Below are 25,254 nucleotides of genomic sequence, written 5' to 3' on the forward strand. Positions count from 1 at the left end.
TTTCTTGGATGCTAAAACAGTTGTTCCAGTCAGAGAATTGTATTTAGCACAGTGAGGGAGTCTTGTGCAGGGACGCGAAATTAGGAGTGCTCGCCCGTGTTGTTAAACAAACAATAATTCCAACAGCATTAGTACGGAATTTCTTGAAGTTATCACATGATTCAACCCAGGCCGCACACCCAGGTGCAGACAAATGCTATAAGCAAACTCGTTTGAGGTATTTTTGGCCAAGATGCAGAAAAACATTACAGATCATATTTTGAGGTGCCAAACCTGTAACACTCACAAGAGAAGTCCCACTACCCCGCAGACTGTGTTGAAATATCCTTTACCTTCATACCCATGGGAAAGAGTTCATAGGGACATATAAGGAGGTTTTCCTAGGTCCATGGCAGGCTACAGATACATTTTAGTAATTACTGATGCCTTCACGAGTTATTGTGAATTAGTTCCAGTTCAAAATAAAGACGCGGCCACCGTCGCTAAGGCGTTCAAAAAGTATATCTTAGACAGACATAATGCTCCGAAGATTTTAGTCACAGATAATGGAGGGGAATTTGATAACTCATTATTAGAAGAACTCTGTAAATTGTATAACATAAGTAAATGTAATATAATGGCACATCACCCAGCCTCGAATGGCCTGTCAGAGAGATTGAACCGTAAGATCCTCCAGTGTCTTCCCACCAACATTAATTTTGACCATGATGAATGGAGTGAGTACCTGTCTGATGTCCGATGTTTATTAAATTCAGCTTATCATAAGTCAATTGGAGACACTCCCTTCCACGCCTTACACGGTTTTGATAAAGTGTTGCCGTATGACATAATAGCGTCCCCTCCTTCATGTCCAGCGGTGCAGAGATCAGTTGTAGCGGAAAAATATCGCACGACTCAATTGATTCATCAAAGGATCAAGGAAAATCTCGGTGAAGCCACTACAACCTTCACGAACCAGGCTGATAAATCCACGAAACCATCAAAGGTACGTGGCTCCCGGACTCTTGGTAATGGTGCAGGAATTTAACTCTACAAGTGAGGATCGTAAACTTGACCCAAAATGTTCTGATCCCTATAGAGTCATAGCTCATTTAAAGAGACATAAGTTTGGGGTTCGACATCTAAATACAGGTGACATTCTTGAAGAACATGACGACCATTTGAATGTTTTACATTATTCTGAACATGATCATCCCGGTACCACAACAGACAACACTCCTCAAACCCAAAACAATGTCACCCAACCAACTTCTACCACTGTTCAGACTGTCCCCACACCAGAACCGACCACCCTCACAACACCACCACACACACATCAGTATTCATTAAGACCTCACCTTTAAGAAGTTGCTAAGTTTATCATTTTCCAGGTTCTTCCTTCTCATGTCCTTATGATGTCTTCCTGTATATGACACCATGGCAGTACCAGGCGCCCTTCTCACGACTCCCCGCGGGGTCCACATCGTGAGGGACACAGTTAAGTTGGGCCTGGAGGGTCTACCCTACACTTACGATAATTTAGCAAAACTAATGGAGGCCGTACCTCGTTTACGCTCTACCCTACTCAAGTTTTACACCAGTGCGTCCATCAGAAACTCTAGTGTTGCTCCTCCTCCAACTTTGTTAAACCAGTGGACCTGGAAACTGAATTGTACCTGTGTGATTCTGTATGACATGATACAAGACATTGAATCTCCAGTAAATACTAACGCCAGGATGAACACAAAAAAGCAAAGGAGAAGCAAGAGAGGTCTGCTTAATTTTGTAGGGTCCCTCCAATCATATTTGTTTGGTATTGTTACTCAGGAAGAACTTAATTCAGTTAGGAATCAGGTTAGATCCTTAAAATTTCAACAACTTCTTAACAACTGGTATATCAAGGCTAAAGCTAAGATCTCAAAACAACATCTTAAATATTTGAATGACATAATGTTAACTGTTAATAACTTGACACAACATGTAGCACTACTGTCAAAGTCTCTTAATCCCATATATGCTATAGTGACTATTTCCACATATGTTGATAGTTTATATGCCCACATCACTTATTATGCACATTATTTCACTGGTTTATTGGAAGATGTTAATAATCTGGTAAACCAAGTTGTCACACCATCATTTTTTCCCTTCTCGGAACTCACACGTATCATTAAACAAGCGATGACGAAATTCGGTTGCACCCCAGCTCTCCCTCTGCATCACGTGACCAGTTATTACTCCTTACTAACGGTTGACGTGATCCTCGAAGCGGTCATTATCCACATACCATTCACTGACTCCAATACTTACAGCCTTGTGAACGTAATACCATTCTCTTTTAATTATACAAAAGGGTCGCAAAAAACTATCGTCCTTGCTGATAACATGAACTTTCTATTATAAAATATTTATTCCTCGTTGATTGCATATCTCTCCATGGATGATTTAGCATTGTGCCATAAACCATTGTTTGACAACTTGATTTGCCCCCACCCCCCAATACCTTGGTTTTCCATAATTTACAAACAAATTCATGTGAGTACCAACTACTTTTTGGGTATCAACAAAATGTTCTTCGTTCTTGTTCCTTTAAGGAAATTGTTGTTAATGAACCTTGGATTGAAAGTATGGACCAGTATCACGTACTGTTTTTCCCAGACCCACAAAATGTTCTTCTTCATTGCCCACCTAATCATCCCAAATCTTATTCATTTCTGGGACACATTCAGTTAGGACAACAATATACTCTTATCAGTTCCAGTTTCAAATTGTTCGGCACTCATGATCATTATTTGGGACAAATTGATAGAACTATCCCGAGTTTAGGACGAATTCCCCAAAACATCAACTTACCAATCATCGATGAAGTAAAGATCCAACATCTTCCATCTATGGTTCAGAACGATCTAGATTCTACAATTGATGTTCTGGCTTTTGAGTCCACGGGGAAAATGAAACACGAAATGTTCCCAAGTGCACTTTCGCGTAATAATCTCATCATCAGGGGAGACACAAGAGAGAAATATAACAGTCAGTTGATATATATCTAAGACATGAAGCTAGGACGCCATTTGGTTGCATCTATAAAGTGCCTTGTGGAAACTGTGATAAATTTTATGCTGGTCAGACTGGTAAGGATTTTTCTGTTAGACTTAAGCAATATAAATATAGTATAAGAACGGGACAAGAATCAAATGCCTTATTTAATCATGTTAAAAACTATGATCATTGTATTGACTGGAGTAACGCTATCTCAGTTATTGACTCTAACTCTGTTACCAAGAAAAATATCATTGAATCTTTTATAATCAAATACACAAAGAATTATAATCTTAATATTAGTGATGGTCTATACAAATTAGATAAGTTTATTGTTGATAAGTTTTGTAAAATGATAAGTTTATGAACGCTCGTTGTATGTTTTGGACAATCACATGTTTACCAAATGGCGTCCTAGCTTCGTCTCTTCGATGTATATCAACTGACTGTTATATTTCTCTATTGTGTCTCCCCTGATAATGTGATTATTACACGAAAGTGCACTTGGGAACTTTTCATGTTTCATTTTCCCCGTGGACTCATAGGAATATATATATATATATATACATATATATATATATATATATATATATATATATATATATATATATATATATATATATTAGTGAAAGAGAAGAGAGAGGCATTTGGACGATTTTTGCAGGGAAAAAATGCAATAGAGTGGGAGGAGTATAAAAGAAAGAGACAGGAGGTCAAGAGAAAGGTGCAAGAGGTGAAAGAAAGGGCAAATGAGAGTTGGGGTGAGAGACTATCAGTAAATTTTAGGGAGAATAAAAAGATGTTCTGGAAGGAGGTAAATAGGGTGCGTAAGACAAGGGAGCAAATGGGAACTTCAGTGAAGGGCGTAAATGGGGAGGTGATAACAAGTAGCGGTGATGTGAGAAGGAGATGGAATGAGTATTTTGAAGGTTTGTTGAATGTGTCTGATGACAGAGTGGCAGATATAGGGTGTTTTGGTCGAGGTGGTGTGCAAAGTGAGAGGGTTAGGGAAAATGATTTGGTAAACAGAGAAGAGGTAGTAAAAGCTTTGCGGAAGATGAAAGCCGGCAAGGCAGCAGGTTTGGATGGTATTGCAGTGGAATTTATTAAAAAAGGGGGTGACTGTATTGTTGACTGGTTGGTAAGGTTATTTAATGTATGTATGACTCATGGTGAGGTGCCTGAGGATTGGCGGAATGCGTGCATAGTGCCATTGTACAAAGGCAAAGGGGATAAGAGTGAGTGCTCAAATTACAGAGGTATAAGTTTGTTGAGTATTCCTGGTAAATTATATGGGAGGGTATTGATTGAGAGGGTGAAGGCATGTACAGAGCATCAGATTGGGGAAGAGCAGTGCGGTTTCAGAAGTGGTAGAGGATGTGTGGATCAGGTGTTTGCTTTGAAGAATGTATGTGAGAAATACTTAGAAAAGCAAATGGATTTGTATGTAGCATTTATGGATCTGGAGAAGGCATATGATAGAGTTGATAGAGATGCTCTGTGGAAGGTATTAAGAATATATGGTGTGGGAGGCAAGTTGTTAGAAGCAGTGAAAAGTTTTTATCGAGGATGTAAGGCATGTGTACGTGTAGGAAGAGAGGAAAGTGATTGGTTCTCAGTGAATGTAGGTTTGCGGCAGGGGTGTGTGATGTCTCCATGGTTGTTTAATTTGTTTATGGATGGGGTTGTTAGGGAGGTAAATGCAAGAGTCCTGGAAAGAGGGGCAAGTATGAAGTCTGTTGGGGATGAGAGAGCTTGGGAAGTGAGTCAGTTGTTGTTCGCTGATGATACAGCGCTGGTGGCTGATTCATGTGAGAAACTGCAGAAGCTGGTGACTGAGTTTGGTAAAGTGTGTGGAAGAAGAAAGTTAAGAGTAAATGTGAATAAGAGCAAGGTTATTAGGTACAGTAGGGGTGAGGGTCAAGTCAATTGGGAGGTGAGTTTGAATGGAGAAAAACTGGAGGAAGTGAAGTGTTTTAGATATCTGGGAGTGGATCTGTCAGCGGATGGAACCATGGAAGCGGAAGTGGATCATAGGGTGGGGGAGGGGGCGAAAATTTTGGGAGCCTTGAAAAATGTGTGGAAGTCGAGAACATTATCTCGGAAAGCAAAAATGGGTATGTTTGAAGGAATAGTGGTACCAACAATGTTGTATGGTTGCGAGGCGTGGGCTATGGATAGAGATGTGCGCAGGAGGATGGATGTGCTGGAAATGAGATGTTTGAGGAAAATGTGTGGTGTGAGGTGGTTTGATCGAGTAAGTAACGTAAGGGTAAGAGAGATGTGTGGAAATAAAAAGAGCGTGGTTGAGAGAGCAGAAGAGGGTGTTTTGAAATGGTTTGGGCACATGGAGAGAGTGAGTGAGGAAAGATTGACCAAGAGGATATATGTGTCGGAGGTGGAGGGAACGAGGAGAAGAGGGAGACCAAATTGGAGGTGGAAAGATGGAGTGAAAAAGATTTTGTGTGATCGGGGCCTGAACATGCAGGAGGGTGAAAGGAGGGCAAGGAATAGAGTGAATTGGAGCGATGTGGTATACAGGGGTTGACGTGCTGTCAGTGGATTGAATCAAGGCATGTGAAGCGTCTGGGGTAAACCATGGAAAGCTGTGTAGGTATGTATATTTGCGTGTGTGGACGTGTGTATGTACATGTGTATGGGGGGGGGGGGGGTTGGGCCATTTCTTTCGTCTGTTTCCTTGCGCTACCTCGCAAACGCGGGAGACAGCGACAAAGTATAAAAAAAAAAAAAAATATATATATATATATATATATATATATATACATATATATATATATATATATATATATATATATATATATATATATATATATATATATATATATATATGTATATATATATATATATATATGTATATATATATATATATATATATATATATATATATATATATATATATATATATATATATATATATATATATATATATAAATATATATATATATATATATATATATATATATATATATATATATATATATATATATATATATATATATATATATATATATATATATATATATATATATATATATATATATATATGATAGAGTGGCAGATATAGGGTGTCTTGGTCGAGGTGGTGTGCAAAGTGAGAGGGTTAGGGAAAATGATTTGGTAAACAGAGAAGAGGTAGTAAAAGCTTTGCGGAAGATGAAAGCCGGCAAGGCAGCAGGTTTGGATGGTATTGCAGTGGAATTTATTAAAAAAGGTGGTGACTGTATTGTTGACTGGTTGCTAAGGTTATTTGATGTATGTATGACTCATGGTGAGGTGCCTGATGATTGGCGGAATGCGTGCATAGTGCCATTTTACAAAGGCAAAGGGGATAAGAGTGAGTGCTCAAATTACAGAGGTATAAGTTTGTTGAGTATTCCTGGTAAATTATATGGGAAGGTATTGATTGAGAGGGTGAAGGCATGTACAGAGCATCAGACTGGGAAAGAGCAGTGTGGTTTCAGAAGTGGTAGATGTGTGGATCAGGTGTTTGCTTTGAAGAATGTATGTGAGAAATACTTAGAAAAGCAAATGGATTTGTATGTAGCATTTATGGATCTGGAGAAGGCATATGATAGAGTTGATAGAGATGCTCTGTGGAAGGTATTAAGAATATATGGGGTGGGAGGCAAGTTGTTAGAAGCAGTGAAAAGTTTTTATCGATGATGTAAGGCATGTGTACGTGTAGGAAGAGAGGAAAGTGATTGGTTCTCAGTGAATATAGGTTTGCGGCATAGGTGTATGATGTCTCCATGGTTGTTTAATTTTTTTATGGTTGGGGTTGTTAGGGAGGTGAATGCAAGAGTTTTGGAAAGAGGGGCAAGTATGAATTCTGTTGTGGATGAGAGAGCTTGGAAAGTGAGTCAGTTGTTGTTCGCTGATGATACAGCGCTGGTGACTGATTCATGTGAGAAACTGCAGAAGCTGGTGAATGAGTTTGGTAAAGTGTGTGAAAGAAGAAAGTTAAGAGTAAATGTGAATAAGAGCAAGGTTATTAGGTACAGTAGGGTTGAGGGTCAAGTCAATTGGGAGGTAAGTTTGAATGGAGAAAAACTGGAGGAAGTAAAGTGTTTTAGATATCTGGGAGTGGATCTGGCAGCGGATGGAACCATGGAAGCGGAAGTGAATCATTGGGTGGGGGAGGGGGCGAAAATCCTGGGAACATTGAAGAATGTGTGGAATTCGAGAACATTATCTCGGAAGGCAAAGGTAGGTCTGTACACATTTATTATACAACTATATATAATTCATATTATATACATTACCACATTTCCTGCACTTTCCATCACAAATTTGCCGAGGTCATAACCTTGTACTTACCATTACCTTACAACCTTAAGGATGGTGGTCTACAATACCTCTAGATTGATGGAGAAAACGAAAAGTTTAGTTTTACTATTAAGACCACAGAAATGCGGTAATACCACTTCACTACCACTAACTACTAGTTATTTTACTTATTGATTTTTACGGCTAAGATTTTCATCCTCTGAGCGAAGCCATACAATAATCGTCCTTATCTACTCTGAGCATTGGATATCCTCCTGATGATCAAGATTGCTGTTTTGGTTGTCCGTTTCCCTTGTTACTGCTGCGCCTCACTGCACACCTTACATGAGTGCCTTCCACAGTATTAGGGACAGCTGCTGGGCCTCACTGTAGCTACTTCTGGGACGGTTGCCAATCTTCCTCGTATTCCCTCATGACCACAGCGCCAAACCGACTCCCGCCATCAGGCCGAAACGCACAAACATTTCTGACAAAATTGAGACAACCGCTGTCGCGTCAGTTTTGACATCAAGTAAATTTATACGACAATTACGTTCAATATACTTGGTTTTTCGTTCATGGATTGAACAGAAGCAACCAACGATGGTTGCTACTGCCCAATCCATGAAGTCCCCCCCACCACGGAAAGGTAACCAAGCTTCGGGGGGGATGGGTGTTTACCCTGACGCCAAAGGAGAAATTCAATATTAGTGCAGAGATCTTTTCCTCGGTAAAGAAAGTGTAGCCGGACTCCGCCCTCATGAGGTTACTGCACGACAGCAAAGATCACACTTTGGTAGGCTGTGCTATAGGCAGTACAGCTCCGTCAAAGATCTCACTCCATAAGTGAACTTATATAGATTCCTTTTTGAACATTTTGTCTTGTCTATAAGGAACTCATCCGTTCTTCTCCAGTGAAAGCAAAAAATCATCGAGAAATTCATTTGTCCTCTCAATATCAGGATCTTGTGGCTCTGTGTGGGGGACGGGGCTGGTAGTCTCTGTGACTGGTTGTGTCTGGGGAGCGGGGCTGGTGGTCTCTGTGACTTGCTGTGTCTGGGAAGCGGGGCTGGTGGTCTCTGTGACTTGCTGTGTCTGGGAAGCGGGGCTGGTGGTCTCAGTGACTGGCTGTGTCTGGAGATCAGGGGAAGTTTTGGGTATAAATTTCAATATACTGTGAGCGATATCGTCTCTCAACCGATTCCTCTCGATCTTCTCTTGCACGGCCTTCATGATACGTTTGGGCGGCTTTCTCCATTTTCTTTGCATTTCAGTTGGTGATCCTGCGCCATCGAGCCACATGATACCAGAATAGTATCGTTCCTGTTTGCCAACGGGTCCAATCTTGGTGTCACACATGATGCCGAGTGAACCCAAATGGCGGCCGATGTTTACGTTGGAAGCCACGGGCTCGTTATGTATCTTGCAGTAACTTTCATACCGTTGCTGCAGCTCTTTCCTGCTGATAAGGTACCGCTTCATAGTAATAGTCTTTCCCTTCATTTGAACGAAGGTATTCATGAAACTAACAAAGGAAGCCTTTCCTTTGTAATCCCGTTTGTAGTAACAGAAAGCCATTGAAAACGTGGACTGGGTCAGGCGAAGTTACACAGACTAACAAGATAGTCCCATAACCAATGGTCCTGTATCAGCACTGAACTCGAAGTACTTCAGAGCGACAATTTCAACCCAGGGCTGGAGGGCCAATTGATGATATTCTCACGTCTTGCTCAACCAAGTAACCTCGGTTAGACCTTGTTTTTATTTAAATATAGTAAAGTTAATATAGTGAAACTTGATGATTCTATTTATATGTAAGTTGCAATGTAGTTTGTATATATATATATATATATATATATATATATATATATATATATATATATATATATATATTTATATATATATATATATATATATATATATATATATATATATATATATATATATATATATATATATATTTCTTTTTTTTTTCATTTTTTTCAATAATGGATGGAACTTGGCTCCTAAGGTGATTTTGTTGTTGGAGTGGGACCTCCAGCCATTCTGTCCACCTTTTCCCTTTCTAGACATGTGGTGGTGCATTGGGTAGTGTGGCAACCTTCGTCTTTATCTTTTTGGGTGCAGGCTTGCAAACCTCGTGGAGTAGTTGTGGGGTTTGCTTCTTTGCTGCGCCCGACATAGCCATCTGGGCGTAGCTATCTACCCGGGCTGGTGGGTCAGCCTGCATAGCTACACGCTCACTCGGTACCTGGGCTGGTGGACGAGCAGCCTTCCTTTCTTCCATGGCTACAGTTTGCCTAACGACCTGGGGTTGTGGAGCAGCCATCCTTACTACCACCCAGGTTGGTTGGGCAGCCTTCTTTCGTTTCTTTGCTACACCCTTCTGGTTGGGCTGGTTGGGCAACCTTCTTTTTCTTCTTCTTCGATACAACCTGCCAACCGAATTCGTCTGCTGGTGGGTCCGTTTCTTTCATGGATACAACCTCTGTAGCCACTTGGGCTGGCCGGTCAACCTTCGGTTGTAGGTAAAAGTATATATATAGAATAATGTGGTTATCATCAGCAGCCAGAGGCCATTCCTCCCTCCTTGCCTGCAGAGTTCTTGATTTTCTGGAAAGTTCTACGAGATTCTGGTAAGATAAATACCATTGAGAGGACGTTGTTAGGGGACAGTCAGGTTCAGTTTAGAGTTGGTTGTGGGATGGTCCTTTTACTGTGTCCTATAAGCCAGGTGGGTATTTATTTTCCTGATTTTCGTTAAAGTTTCTATTTTCTAGAGGCATAATGTAGAACACTATTTTCCCTGAGTTTATCAGTTTTGTTGTTATAATTTCATTATCATCATCAGTCTTATTATTGTTGATGTTCAGATATTTGATGTTATCTTCGTGTTTCCCGTGGAAGCGTCTGACATATTGCTAGAAGACTTTCTGGTCACAATATTTCTGCACTGGGGAGTTGATCGTATTCTTTTATTGCAGGTTTTGTTATTATCTTGCTTTACATTAAGGTCTACTGGAGGTTTTCCCAATGCTGGTTGAACATATGTCCAGCAACAGGAGATGGCGTAAGATACAGTATTGATGAAACTTATCTATCTATATACCTATCTAAGTATCGCTCTATCAATCTATCAAACTATTTATCTATCTATCTATCTATCTATCTATCTATCTATCTTTATCTGAAAGTCAACAATAATAAAATCATTGATATATGAAGTATGACAATGTCCTCTCAATGGCAATTATCTCACCAGAATCTTCTAGAACCTTCCAGAAAACTATGAACTCTGCAGGCAAGGAGGGAGGAATGGTCTCCGGCTATTGATAAAACCATATTATTCCATATATATGTTTATATATACATATTTATGTATATATATGAATGTATATATAACGTACAGAATAATGTGGCCATCATCAGTATCGAAGAAAACTGAAAAGATGAGGTCCCACCGAGATTCGAACTCGGATTGCTGGATCCAAAGTCCAGAGTGCTAACCCTTACACCATGGGACCTGATAAGAAAAGATGTGATTTCATCTAAATGTTTTACATATAATCAACCAGAGGCCATTCCTCCCTCCCTGCCTGCAGGGTTCAAGGTTTTCTAGAAGGTTCTCGACGATTCTGGTAAGATCATTACCTTTGAGAGGTCGTCGTTAGATGACAGTCAGGTTCACTCTATGGTTGGTGTTTGTAGTTGGTTGTCCGAGGATGTTGTTATACTTGATCAATTTTGTAATTGTTGACTTTCAGGTAGGAAGTACTCATTTACGATGCATCCTTGTACTCACAACAACCTTATGAGTCACTTCAAGATTTATCTTCACTACAACTTTATCTTCACTACACTATTAAGGTTGAAGTCAATGGTCACATTCACTACAATCTCAACACGACTGGTCTTATACCTAACCCATATTATCACTACATCCATGTACATGTATTTCTTGCAGAATAACGCAGATATCAATGATTTCTGTGAAAATTGACATATACAGCCTTACGTATCTATCGATCAATCTAATATCTGTTTTTTACCTATCTATCTATCGATCTATCCATCTATCTATCTTTCTAAATCAGAAAGTCAACAACAATATCATTAATGATACGTATAACTACGTCCTCTCAATGGCAGTTCCTACCCAGAATCTTCGAGAACCTTCTAGAAAACCTTGAACCCTGCAGGCAGGGAGGGAGGAATGGCCTCTGGTTGATTATATGTAAAACATTTAGATGAAATCACATCTTTTCTTATCAGGTCCCATGGTGTAAGGGTTAGCACTCTGGACTTTGGATCCAGCAATCCGAGTTCGAATCTCGGTGGGACCTCATCTTTTCAGTTTTCTTCGATACTGATGATGGCCACATTATTCTGTACGTTATATATACATTCATATATATACATAAATATGTATATATAAACATATATATGGAATAATATGGTTTTATCAATAGCCGGAGACCATTCCTTCCTCCTTGCCTGCAGAGTTCATAGTTTTCTGGAAGGTTCTAGAAGATTCTGGTGAGATAATTGCCATTGAGCGGACGTTGTTATACTTCATATATCAATGATTTCATTATTGTTGACTTTCAGATAAAGATAGATAGATAGATAGATACATAGTTAGATTGATAGATTGATAGAGCGTTATTTATATAGGTATATAGATAGATAAGTTTCATCAATACTGTAACTTACGCCATCTCCTGTTGCTGGACATATGTTCAACCAGCATTGGGAAAACCTCCAGTAGACCTTAATGTAAAGCAAGATAATAACAAAACCTGCAATAAAAGAATACGATCAACTCCCCAGTGCAGAAATATTGTGACCAGAAAGTCTTCTAGCAATATGTCAGACACTTCCACGGCAATCACGAACATAACATCAAATATCTGAAAGTCAACAATAACAAAACTAATGATGATAATGAAACTATAATAAGAAAAATGATAAACATATGGAAAATAGTGTTCTAGATCATGCCTCTAGAAAACAAACTTTAACGAAATCTGTGAAAAGAAATACCCATCTGGCTGATACGACACAGTAAAAGGACCATCCCACAACCAACTCTAAACTGAACCTGACTGTCACCTAACAACGTCCTCTCAATGGTATTTATCTTACCAGAATCTCGTAGAACTTTCCAGAAAATCAAGAACTCTGCAGGCAAGGAGGGAGGAATGGCCTCTGGCTGCTGATGATAACCACATTATTCTATATATATACTTTTACCTACAACCGAAGGTTGACCGGCCAGCCCAAGCGGCTACAGAGGTTGTATCCATGAAAGAAACGGACCCACCAGCAGACGAATTCGGTTGGCAGGTTGTATCGAAGAAGAGGAAAAAGAAGGTTGCCCAACCAGCCCAACCAGAAGGGTGTAGCAAAGAAACGAAAGAAGGCTGCCCAACCAACCTGGGTGGTAGTAAGGATGGCTGCTCCACAACCCCAGGTCGTTAGGCAGACTGTAGCCATGGAAGAAAGGAAGGCTGCTCGTCCACCAGCCCAGGTACCGAGTGAGCGTGTAGCTATGCTGGCTGACCCACCAGCCCGGGTAGATAGCTACGCCCAGATGGCTATGTCGGGCGCAGCAAAGAAGCAAACCCCACAACTACTCCACGAGGTTTGCAAGCCTGCACCCAAAAAGATGAAGACGAAGGTTGCCACACTACCCAATACACCACCACATGTCTAGAAAGGGAAAAGGTGAACAGAATGGCTGGAGGTCCCACTCCAACAACAAAATCATTTTAGGAGCCAAGTTCCATCCATTATTGAATATATATATATATAATTATATATATATATATATATATATATATATATATATATATATATATATATATATATATATATATATATATATATATATATATATTTATATATATCCCTGGGGATAGGGGAGAAAGAATACTTCCCACGTATTCCCTGAGTGTCGTAGAAGGCGACTAAAAGGGAAGGGAGCGGGGGGCTGGAAATCCTCCCCTCTCGTTTTTTTTTTAATTTTCCAAAAGAAGGAACAGAGAAGGGGGCCAGGTGAGGATATTCCCTCAAAGGCCCAGTCCTCTGTTCTTAACGCTACCTCGCTATCGCGGGAAATGGCGAATAGTATGAAAAAAAAAAAAAAAAAAAAAAAATATATATATATATATATATATATATATATATATATATATATATATATATATATATATATATATATATATATATATATACATATATATATACATATATATATATATATATATATATATATATATATATATATATATATATATATATATATATATATATATATATATATATACATATATATATACATATATATATATATATATATATATATATATATATATATATATATATATATATATATATATATATATATATATATATATATATATATATATATATATATATATATATATATATATATATCCTTCTGTATGTTTACTTTCGATAATGAGGAACAGAAGAAAGAGCCAAGCAATATAGATTTCGTCAAAGACATCTCTCTTTTCTTAACGCTGCCTCGCAAAGATTTTCATTAATTCAAATTGAAGAAACAGATGTATTATTGTACTGTCTGGTTAGCTCAGTGGTAGAGCGTGAGTCTCACACACTCAAGGTCGTGGGTTCGAGACCCACACCAGACATATTTTTTGTCTTTATCTTTTTTCATTTTGTCCGCATCACATGTGTGCAACATTCAGTGTGTTCGTCCAACGTTATAGTGAAGATCTTCATAATGAACTGGGGTTTTCGACCTTATCTGAAAGGGTCAGGTCCACCAAGACGTCCTTGAAATCTTCCAGAAGCTTCTGGCGATCCTCCTCCTACGACAGCAACATGGAGACTTACCCTGTGGTTATTTTGCCGGCTAGTCGGCAACGGTCTGTTAAGCAGTATTTTGCCGTGGTAATGTCAGTGCTTTATATAATACTAAGTGCCAAAAAATGTTCTTGGGGGCGTAGCTCAGTGGTAGAGCACTCGCTTGGCATGCGAGAGGACCCGGGTTCAAACCCCGGCGCTTCCATTTTTGTTATTTGGGAAATTCATTTTCAGTCGTGTATATATATATATATATATATATATATATATATATATATATATATATATATATATATATATATATATATATATATATATATATATATATATATATATATGTATGTATATATATATATCGTCCGATCAGGGAAGTTAAGCAACGTTGGGTCTGGTTAGTACTTGGATGGGTGACCGTCTGGGAACACCAGATGCTGTTATCCCTGGGGATAGGGAAGAAAGAATACTTGCCTCATATTCCTTGTGTGTCGTACAAGGCGACTAAAAGGAGAGGGAGCGCGAGACTGGAAATCCTCTCCTCTCTTTTTCAATTTTCCAAAGGAAGGATCAGAGAAGGGACCAAGTGAGAATATTCCCTCAAAGGCTCAGTGTAGTGAGAGTGTAGTGAGGAAGAGCATAGTGATGATAAGGATATTGTCAAGATAGCTTGTAGTGAAGAAACGAATTTAGTGAAGATCCGAATGTAGCAGAGATAAGGGTTATCAAAGGGTAAAGTTTAATCAAAATGATTATGTAGTGAAGATAAGAACTTTTTAGTGAACATCAGGGAGGGCAATGATGATGATATGGGAGAAATAACGGGGTAGTGAAGAAGAGGGTATAGTGAAGATATAATTTAGTGAAAATAAGCTAGTAGTGAAGATACACGTTACTGAATATGAGGTTGTAGTGAACTTAACCTTATCAACCTGATCCCCCAAATCCTCCAAACTACGTTCAAGGGCGGATCCAAAGCCAACCGAAAAGGCTATTTCTCTGTGTATTGTTAGGGGTGGTGGTGGTGTGTAGGTGTGTGTAATCATCTATTTGCACTGGTCGGGCCCCGTGTAAGTACGTTGTTTGTGTGAGCGGGTAAAATCTAAAGCCTTTCTTGAAACCAGCTAAGTCAAGATAAGGTCGTATGAAGATGAGGCTGTAGTGAAGATTATAATAAGCCTTGCATAGTGAAGATAAAGGGATTAAGGAGAGGAGATGTAGTAAAGAAGATTATAGTGAACACAAAAGGATTCAAGCTAAGTGCAGGGTCGGCCTACTGGCTTGAACTTACATTTCAGGTCGAAGGCATTCGAGTACATAGTATTCGAATAGTTATTTCCGTATCAGGGGCGATCATAGCCTAGCGGTAGCTCTCCCGCCCGTTGCACAGGGGTCCCGGGTTCGATCCTGGCTGTTGGAGGTTTTTATGTTTCATGAGAGTGCTCGTTCATATGCACTCAGTTCGTTTTTTTTTTTTTTTTTTTTTTTTTATACTTTGTCGCTGTCTCCCGCGTTTGCGAGGTAGCGCAAGGAAACAGACGAAAGAAATTCCCCAACCCCCCCCATACACATGTACATACACACGTCCACACACACAAATATACATACCTACACAGCTTTCCATGGTTTACCCCGGACGCTTCACATGCCTTGATTCAATCCACTGACAGCACGTCAACCCCTGTATACCACATCGCTCCAATTCACTCTATTCCTTGCCCTCCTTTCACCCTCCTGCATGTTCAGGCCCCGATCACACAAAATCTTTTTCACTCCATCTTTCCACCTCCAATTTTGTCTCCCTCTTCTCCTCGTTCCCTCCACCTCCGACACATATATCCTCTTGGTCAATCTTTCCTCACTCATTCTCTCCATGTGCCCAAACCATTTTAAAACACCCTCTTCTGCTCTCTCAACCACGCTCTTTTAATTTCCACACATCTCTCTTACCCTTACGTTACTTACTCGATCAAACCACCTCACACCACACATTGTCCTCAAACATCTCATTTCCAGCACATCCATCCTCCTGCGCACAACTCTATCCATAGCCCACGCCTCGCAACCATACAACATTGCTGGAACTACTATTCCTTCAAACATACCCATTTTTGCTTTCCGGGATAATGTTCTCGACTTCCACACATTTTTCAAGGCTCCCAAAATTTTCGCCCCCTCCCCCACCCTATGATCCATATATATCATATATATATATCATATATATATATATATATATATGATATTCCCATGAGTCCACGGGGAAACGAAACACGATAAGCTCCCAAGCGCCCCCTCGCGTAATAATCACACCATCAGGAGAGACGCAAGAAAGAAACATAAGTCAGCTGATATACAACGTCTCTTCGTTGTATATCAGCTGACTCACACTTCCCCCCCGCACCCCCCCCGATGACGTGATCATTACACGAAAGGGCACCCGGGAACCTATCGCGCTCCACCTCCCCGCGCACTCACAAGAATATACTTGATCACGCGCAAAAGTGTGATCCTTTTCAATATATATATTTTTTTTTTTTTTTTTTTTTTTTTTTTTTTTTTTTTTTTTTTCGTATATATATATATATATATATATATATATATATATATATATATATATACATTTACACACACACACACACACACACACATATATATATATATATATATATATATATATATATATATATATATATATATATATATATATATATATATATATATATATATATATATATATATATGTATATATATACATATATATTCCTATAAGTCCACGGAGAAAATGAAACACGATAAGTTCCCAAATGGACTTTCGTGTAATAATGGCAAGCAAGTATGAAAGATAGAGTATGAAAGACAAAGACAGTGGACAAGTGTTATGTATTCTGTTTCCTTGATAATCATTTGGTCTGACTCATTCAGATAAGGTCCAAAATGCCAGTAGTGAAGATGTACAAAGGATAATAGAACAGTGTGCGTACGTACGTAGTGTGAGTATCTTGACTGATAGAAAGTATTGAAAGCGGCAGGAAGTAGTGAGATATTGTATTGTGCTTCGTACAAGACTGGCGGGCGACTCCGTCCTTCGTGCTGTGCCACACACAGTCTGGTGATTGTCGGGATGTGTAGCCATAATGTTTGATCTTATGACCATTAGTGATACATCATGTGATGTTTACTATCACAACATCGGCTTCTTCCTCCTCCTCCAGGAGAGTGGCAATCAGGTGGCTGTTATTGTGGTAGCCCGGCACGTGCAACTGTAAGATTTCAAGCAACATTGTGAAAATGGGATACATTATAAAGAGTTCCATAATTTCTCTAATTCTTCCCCAAATTCATGTGGACCTGCAACGCTGAAAATGTTTAAATACTGCTGGTGTAAAGGGAGGGAGAGGGAGGCCTGGGATGAGAGTGAGGCTTTGTAGGAGAGAAAGGCTCGGGATGAGAGAGGCTGAACACAAGATGTGTGGCCGGAGAGTGAGGCTTTGAAGGAGAGAGAGGCTTAGGATGAGGGAGGTTGGGAATGAGAGAGAGGCTTGGCAGGAGAGTGAGGCTTTGAAGTAGAGAGAGGCTTGGGAGGGAGGAGGTGTAAACCTGTGAATGGAAAAGAAGTTTGTGATGAGAGAGGCTGATCATGAGAGAGGCTTGGGATGGGAGATGCTGGACACCAGAATTTGGGAGGGGACTGAAGTTGTAAAAGAGAGATCTCTCATAAGCGAGGCTGGATACGAGAGATATACTTGGAATGTGAGAAAAAGTAGTGAAGTAGAGAGAAGCTTGGGATGAGAAGGGCTGGACAAGGATGAGAGTGAGGCTGTGAATGATCGAGAGGCTTAGGATCAGAGAGAGAGAGGCGTAACAAGAGAGGAGCCTGAGAGGAGAGTGAAGGTGTGTAGGAGAGAGAGATGCTCGAGAGGAAAGAGGCTAGACACGAGAGAGACTTGGGATGAGAGTTAGACTGGACGAGAAAGACAGGCTTGGGATGGGACTCTGGATCTGAAGAAGAGAAAGGCTTGGGATGAGAGATGCTGGATATGGGATAGACCCCTGGGATGAGAGCTAGGCTGGACATGGGAGGGAAGTCTGGGATGAGAGTGAGGCTTTTAAAGAGAGAGAAGCTTGGGATGAGAGAAGCTGGACATGAGGGGCGCTTGGGATGAAAATGATGCTGTGAATGAGACAGAATCGTATAAGAGAAGCTGGACACAAGGAAGGGGTTGAGGAAACGTAAGGCTGTGAAGGAGAGAGACGTTTGCTGTGAGAAAGGCTGGATACGAGAGAAACCCTTGGGGTGAGAGTTAGGATGGATACGAGAGAGAGACATCGGATGAGAGAGACGGTGAAGGAGAGATAGCCTTCGGATGAGAGAGACTGGACACGAGGGGAAGGTTTAGGGCGAAAGCAAGTTGATACGAGAGATAAGTTAAGGATGAAGCCAGGCCAGGCGCGAGAAAGGCTTGGAGTTACATAGATACACAGACCAGACAGCCAGGTGGTCTGGCCTTAACACTACTTAACAAAATGTATTGCCCTTAACAGCAGTAGAAGAAACGGAGAGCAAAGCAAAGGCTCCCTCCCCACCCTCAACTCCCTCCGGCAACACGCAGCACGGAAAACATGTAGAAAAAATACCTTGCAGGATTTATAAGACTGAAGGAAATGTTTACATGAAAGTCACAAGGTAGAATGAACATGAACAAGTCATGCATGCCATCACCAAGGACATGCATCCCTTCACTTTCTGTTATAAAGACAATAGTAAGGATAAACTTAAGCTCCAGCCTCCCGACTTACCATGACTATATCATTCCTAATGTTGATGAATGATATTATAAAACTTACTTACTCTTACAAAGCAGGTGACATGGGTTAATCAATGTTGGTATGTTACCTGGCCAGGGAGAGATCAGTGGTTGAGAAGGTAGCATGATATACCACTGCGTTATGATAACTAATTAAATGAATTATTCCACACTGGAGAGAGAGAGGTTTGGGACGAGAGTCAGACAGGACAGGAGAGAGAGGCTTGGGACGAGAGTCAGGCAGGACAGGAGAGAGAGGCTTGGGACGAGAGTCAGGCAGGACAGGAGAGAGAGGCTTGGGACGAGAGTCAGGCAGGACAGGAGAGAGAGGCTTGGGACGAGAGTCAGGCAGGACAGGAGAGAGAGGTTTGGGACGAGAGTCTGGCTGGACAGGAGAGAGAGGTTTGGGACGAGAGTCAGGCAGGACAGGAGAGAGAGGCTTGGGACGAGAGTCAGGCAGGACAGGAGAGAGAGGCTTGGGACGAGAGTCAGGCAGGACAGGAGAGAGAGGATTGGGACGAGAGTCAGGCAGGACAGGAGAGAGAGGATTGGGACGAGAGTCAGGCAGGACAGGAGAGAGAGGCTTGGGACGAGAGTCAGGCAGGACAGGAGAGAGAGGCTTGGGACGAGAGTCAGGCCTCTGTTATGGCTTCAGCTTCTGTTGAATTCTTTATAAAATTAAGAACACGACATATGTAGACAGAATTGGCCAAACTCACCTCAATCTGCTACCGTCCACCAGACTGGCCCAGGAAATACGTATAAATGAGATTGTATCATCCCAAACTCGTTTTAATGGTTAATGATAATCCCGGGTTATATATATGATTGGACTATTATTAACATAAGTGTAAACATGGCAGATGATATTCAGTGTACAAAATAACTGCTCTGGTTCTGTGTCGTGGCTTCACCAACTACCGAGTTCGCCCTAACATAAGCAATATATATTTTGACGTCCCTTTATCCCAATATCATTTCTTACGTTTATTTCCAGCAAAAATGTTTTGTATCTAATATTGAAATTTGGTGTAAGTATTTGTTGATTGTTCATCAGCAAGACGTTGTATAAATCTTTGTTATTAAAGTTCATTTCATACAATAGATCATGTTCTACATAACTGTGTCTCTCCATACAGGTGGTACACTTCTCGGATAAAGATATATTTTTAAGAAATACGTTCTATCTAACATAGATATTATGTCTTCTATAAATATCTTTAAAAGTTCTCGTGTGGGACGATGCTTTAGAGTTTTGTATTAAAGTTGATCACTTGTAACTGATCAAGTATTACAAAGTTGTGTTCCTTCTTTTCTTCAACAGTATTGTCCACATTATCTGCCAAGTAGAGTGGTTGAGAGCAGTATTGTCCACATTATCTGCCAAGTAGAGTGGTTGAGAGCAGTATTGTCCACATTATCTGCCAAGTAGAGTGGTTGAGAGCAGTATTGTCCACATTATCTGCCAAGTAGAGTGGTTGAGAGCAGTATTGTCCACATTATCTGCCAAGTAGAGTGGTTGAGAGCAGTATTGTCCACATTATCTGCCAAGTAGAGTGGTTGAGAGCAGTATTGTCCACATTATCTGCCAAGTAGAGTGGTTGAGAGCAGTATTGTCCACATTATCTGCCAAGTAGAGTGGTTGAGAGCAGTATTGTCCACATTATCTGCCAAGTAGAGTGGTTGAGAGCAGTATTGTCCACATTATCTGCCAAGTAGAGTGGTTGAGAGCAGTATTGTAGAGACGTAGTGTCACAGTTGGTTTGATCAAGTCCAGGACTTGGCGCCTCCATAATGACAACTTGTTGGTTATTTCCTTGTAATTATCTGTATGTCTTGTAACGTTGACCACCACACTAATGTGTCACTTACTGATGTCTTCATAAACAGCCTGGGAAGGACCCAGTCATCTGCTGATGTTGGAATTCCTTTGTATTTCCACAGGAGGCGATACTGATCCTAAGTCAAGGTATTTCACAATCTAGGATCCCTTATGCCTTCTAGTTACTTATGTTTGGTATCTGATTCCATCCCAACACTCGATATTTATGGTGTGTAATTCTGTTTATCCTGATCACATCAATATAATCAATGGAAGTGCAGACCATTTTTCAACATAGTTACTCCACTCTGTCACATAATGCCATACAAAATGTGTTACCGGACTCCACCCGTAAGTGGTTACACCGGGAATGACAAGTCATCTTCGGCGAGGCGGTATCCTTCGTAAGGAAGGAAAGACATGGTACAGTCCAGTCAATAATCTTGCTGCAGAGATGTGTACCATACCCTGCTCCTGCATGGAGTGCAGCCAGGAAGGTGTAGGAGGCACATGGATGTTGTCCTGGGGTTGTGTAGTTATGATGATATTGTTCAAACCACCAACAACCATTTCTCAAGGTTTGGTGACGTAATGGTGGTCAGTGGATGTGTAAATGTCTTCCTTATATGTACAATGGATCACGGTACACAGGGGGTCCCAGGCTGGCACACAACTGCTCAGGTTGTGGTGTGTGTGTGTTGGCCAGACGGGCAGCCAGCCGGACCTTAACGTAATATGGAGGAGAGGATGGAGGAGGAGGTGGTCCACTAGGAGGATAAACCTGCTGAGTTCTGGCAACGTGTCGTCTATGGTGACGAAAACACCTTCACCTCAGATGGTCATCCACAAACATAACATTATGTTGGCCCTAACACCAGGCTACTCTCTCTCTCTCTCTCTCTCTCTCTCTCTCTCTCTCTCTCTCTCTCTCTCTCTCTCTCTCTCTCTCTCTCTCTCTCTCTCTCTCGTGGCTGCCTATTCCTAACAATAGATGCCTCAGCTTCATCCATATCCATAGATTGGTGTTGTCTGTACACAGGTTGGAGAATGCCTCACTACTGCAACGTAACTGAACGTCAAACAAATTGAAGGAAATACGTAACTACCTGCAACCTTGTTATCCCACAACATAGTAACTACCTGCAGCCTTGTTATCCCACAACATAGTAACTACCTACAGCCTTGTTATCCCACAACATAGTAACTACCTGCAGCCTTGTTATCCCACAACATAGTAACTACCTGCAGCCTTGTTATCCCACAACATAGTAACTACCTGCAGCCTTGTTATCCCACAAAGTAGTAACTACCTGCAGCCTTGTTATCCCACAACATAGTAACTGCCTGCAGCCTTGTTATCCCACAACATAGTAACTACCTGCAGCCTTGTTATCCCACAACATAGTAACTACCTGCAGCCTTGTTATCCCACAACGTAGTAACTACCTGCAGCCTTGTTATCCCACAACATAGTAACTACCTGCAGCCTTGTTATCCCACAACATTGTAACTACCTGCAGCCTTGTTATCCCACAACATAGTAACTACCTGCAGCCTTGTTATCCCACAACATAGCAACTACCTGCAGCCTTGTTATCCCACAACGTAGTAACTACCTGCAGCCTTGTTATCCCACAACATTGTAACTACCTGCAGCCTTGTTATCCCACAACATAGTAACTACCTGCAGCCTTGTTATCCCACAACATAGTAACTACCTGCAGCCTTGTTATCCCACAACATAGTAACTACCTGCAGCCTTGTTAGGTTTCTACTGTATATATGTCACACAGTCGTAAGTAGTTTAACATATTGACATGATTCACCAACACCTACACAAACATTAATGATCAATAAAACCTCCATCATGATGTGGTATGTTTGACATACACACTTCACTATCACTTATACCGTCACAGTGGACGAGTCTGAAGGATTGATTATCGTACCCTGGCAACCTACCAGACGCACTGGCAGGTTGCCAGGGCACGATAATTAAACCTTCAGACTCGTCCAGCAGCACGACTATAGATGTGTTAATGATGTGTGGCGACTGTATGATGGGCTTTATGTTTCACACACGAGGCACAACATGTGGTGGTCAGCCACGAGCAGGAGTGGATGTGTCACTGCTGGATGATTGTTGGCCTGGATGATGATGGTCAGCCACGAGCAGGAGTGGATGTGTCACTGCTGGATGATGGCCTGGATGATGATGGTCAGCCACCAGCAGGAGTGGATGTGTCACTGCTGGATGATTGTTGGCCTGGATGATGATGGTCAGCCACGAGCAGGAGTGGATGTGTCACTGCTGGATGATTGTTGGCCTGGATGATGATGGTCAGCCACCAGCAGGAGTGGATGTGTCACTGCTGGATGATTGTTGGCCTGGATGATGATGGTCAGCCACCAGCAGGAGTGGATGTGTCACTGCTGGATGATTGTTGGCCTGGATGATGATGGTCAGCCACCAGCAGGAGTGGATGTGTCACTGCTGGATGATTGTTGGCCTGGATGATGATGGTCAGCCACCAGCAGGAGTAGATGTGTCACTGCTGGATGATTGTTGGCCTGGATGATGATGGTCAGCCACCAGCAGGAGTGGATGTGTCACTGCTGGATGATTGTTGGCCTGGATGATGATGGTCAGCCACCAGCAGGAGTGGATGTGTCACTGCTGGATGATTGTTGGCCTGGATGATGATGGTCAGCCACGAGCAGGAGTGGATGTGTCACTGCTGGATGATTGTTGGCCTGGATGATGATGGTCAGCCACGAGCAGGAGTGGATGTGTCACTGCTGGATGATTGTTGGCCTGGATGATGATGGTCAGCCACCAGCAGGAGTGGACGTGTCACTGCTGGATGATTGTTGGCCTGGATGATGATGGTCAGCCACCAGCAGGAGTGGATGTGTCACTGCTGGATGATTGTTGGCCTGGATGATGAAGGTCAGCCACCAGCAGGAGTGGATGTGTCACTGCTGGATGATTGTTGGCCTGGATGATGAAGGTCAGTGGTGTCGGATGATGGTTTACCACAGTCATATATGTTTCCGATCCTGAATACTGAAAACAAAGGCTCCGCCGGGAATCGAACCCGGATTTGCTGTTTACTAGACAGATGTGCTAACCACTACACCACGGAGCCACTTGTCAGTGGCGGAAAAATTTCTTATTTATGAGCAAACATAATTGAGGACTTAAAGAATCTGGTACAAACATAATGGTTATTGTGATAAATTATTTGTTTATGATAAATATGTGTTGTGTTGCATTATAATGGTTGTTCAGAACCAAGATCCTTAAACCTGAATCCTAAAAGATTAAAGAATAAAAAAGTTGTGAAAAACATAAACATATATATAAACAAACCACAGAATATATTTTCCTTGGGATATCTAAAAGAAAATGCAATACAAGGAGCTAGTTTAAGGCAGGAGTATTTGATCTTTTGACAAAACATTTACATCTACGTCTCTTATCTTTCGTCATCATTTCTTATGTTTACTATCAAGAAATGTCTTTTATGTAACATAAAAATTCAGTATAGGTATTTGATTAATGTTCTCCAACGACGCGTTGTATAACTCTTCGTTAGTGAAGTTCATTTCGTGTAATGGATCATGCATTACAAAGTTGTGTCTATCCACACAAGTGTTACACGTCCCAGGTAAAGATATATTCTAGAGATAGTGTATATCTAACATATATATGTGTTTTATAAATATTTATAAAAAGTTTTCCTGAGGGACAATACCTAAGACTTTCGTATTAAAGTTGATCAGTTGTAAGTGATCAAGCATTACAAAGGTGTGTCCATTACCACAGGTGCTACTGATCCCGGGTAAAGGTATTTCACCATCTTTGTATCTTTAACCTTTCTAGTTATAGATGTTTCATCCCTGATTCCATCCTCACAATGGATGTATGTGGTTTGTGTTGTCTTAACATATCATTAGTCAGTTGAAGTGGAGAACATGCTCCACAGCCTAGCCACTCTACTCTGTCTTCCACATGCTATTCAAGAGGTGTTACCGGATTCCGCCTATAAGTGTTTATGCCGGGAGTAACAAGTCACCTCCGGACGGCTTCTTCTTTTTACTTTTGATGATTTGAAAAATTTATGAATCATATTTGGTTTTATGATGTCAATAAGATTGTTGGAAATTGTATATAATAATCTTTATCTGTCATTTGATGAACTTTAATTCATCAAAGATAAAGTTTATGATCATTGATTGATTGTTTATCTCTCGTTGTTACTGATGTAAGTTTTTCTTATCTAACAAAATACTTTCATTTGACTCATAAAGAATATTCTTAAGAAAAACGTAAATAATTTGTCATTAGTTCTCATCACACAAAATAAAAGTCTGTTTTTCAAAGTTTTCTCAGTGGATGATGCTAACATTTTGAAGAGTAGAAACTCATAACTTAGAATCCTTGAACCTTGTGTTAATAATAATTACATTACT

At 40.7% G+C, this 25,254-nt stretch overlaps 1 non-coding gene across 1 annotated transcript; it reads right to left on the bottom strand.

Annotated features, from left to right (window-relative positions):
- Positions 1 to 23,855: 23,855 nt before the first annotated feature.
- TRNAT-AGU (transfer RNA threonine (anticodon AGU)) lies at positions 23,856 to 23,927 on the bottom strand. The gene has a single exon. It is a non-coding gene; the product is annotated as a tRNA-Thr (tRNA).
- Positions 23,928 to 25,254: the final 1,327 nt, after the last annotated feature.

This window comes from Panulirus ornatus, chromosome 70 (assembly GCF_036320965.1).
Source record: "Panulirus ornatus isolate Po-2019 chromosome 70, ASM3632096v1, whole genome shotgun sequence".
Taxonomy (NCBI): domain Eukaryota; kingdom Metazoa; phylum Arthropoda; class Malacostraca; order Decapoda; family Palinuridae; genus Panulirus; species Panulirus ornatus.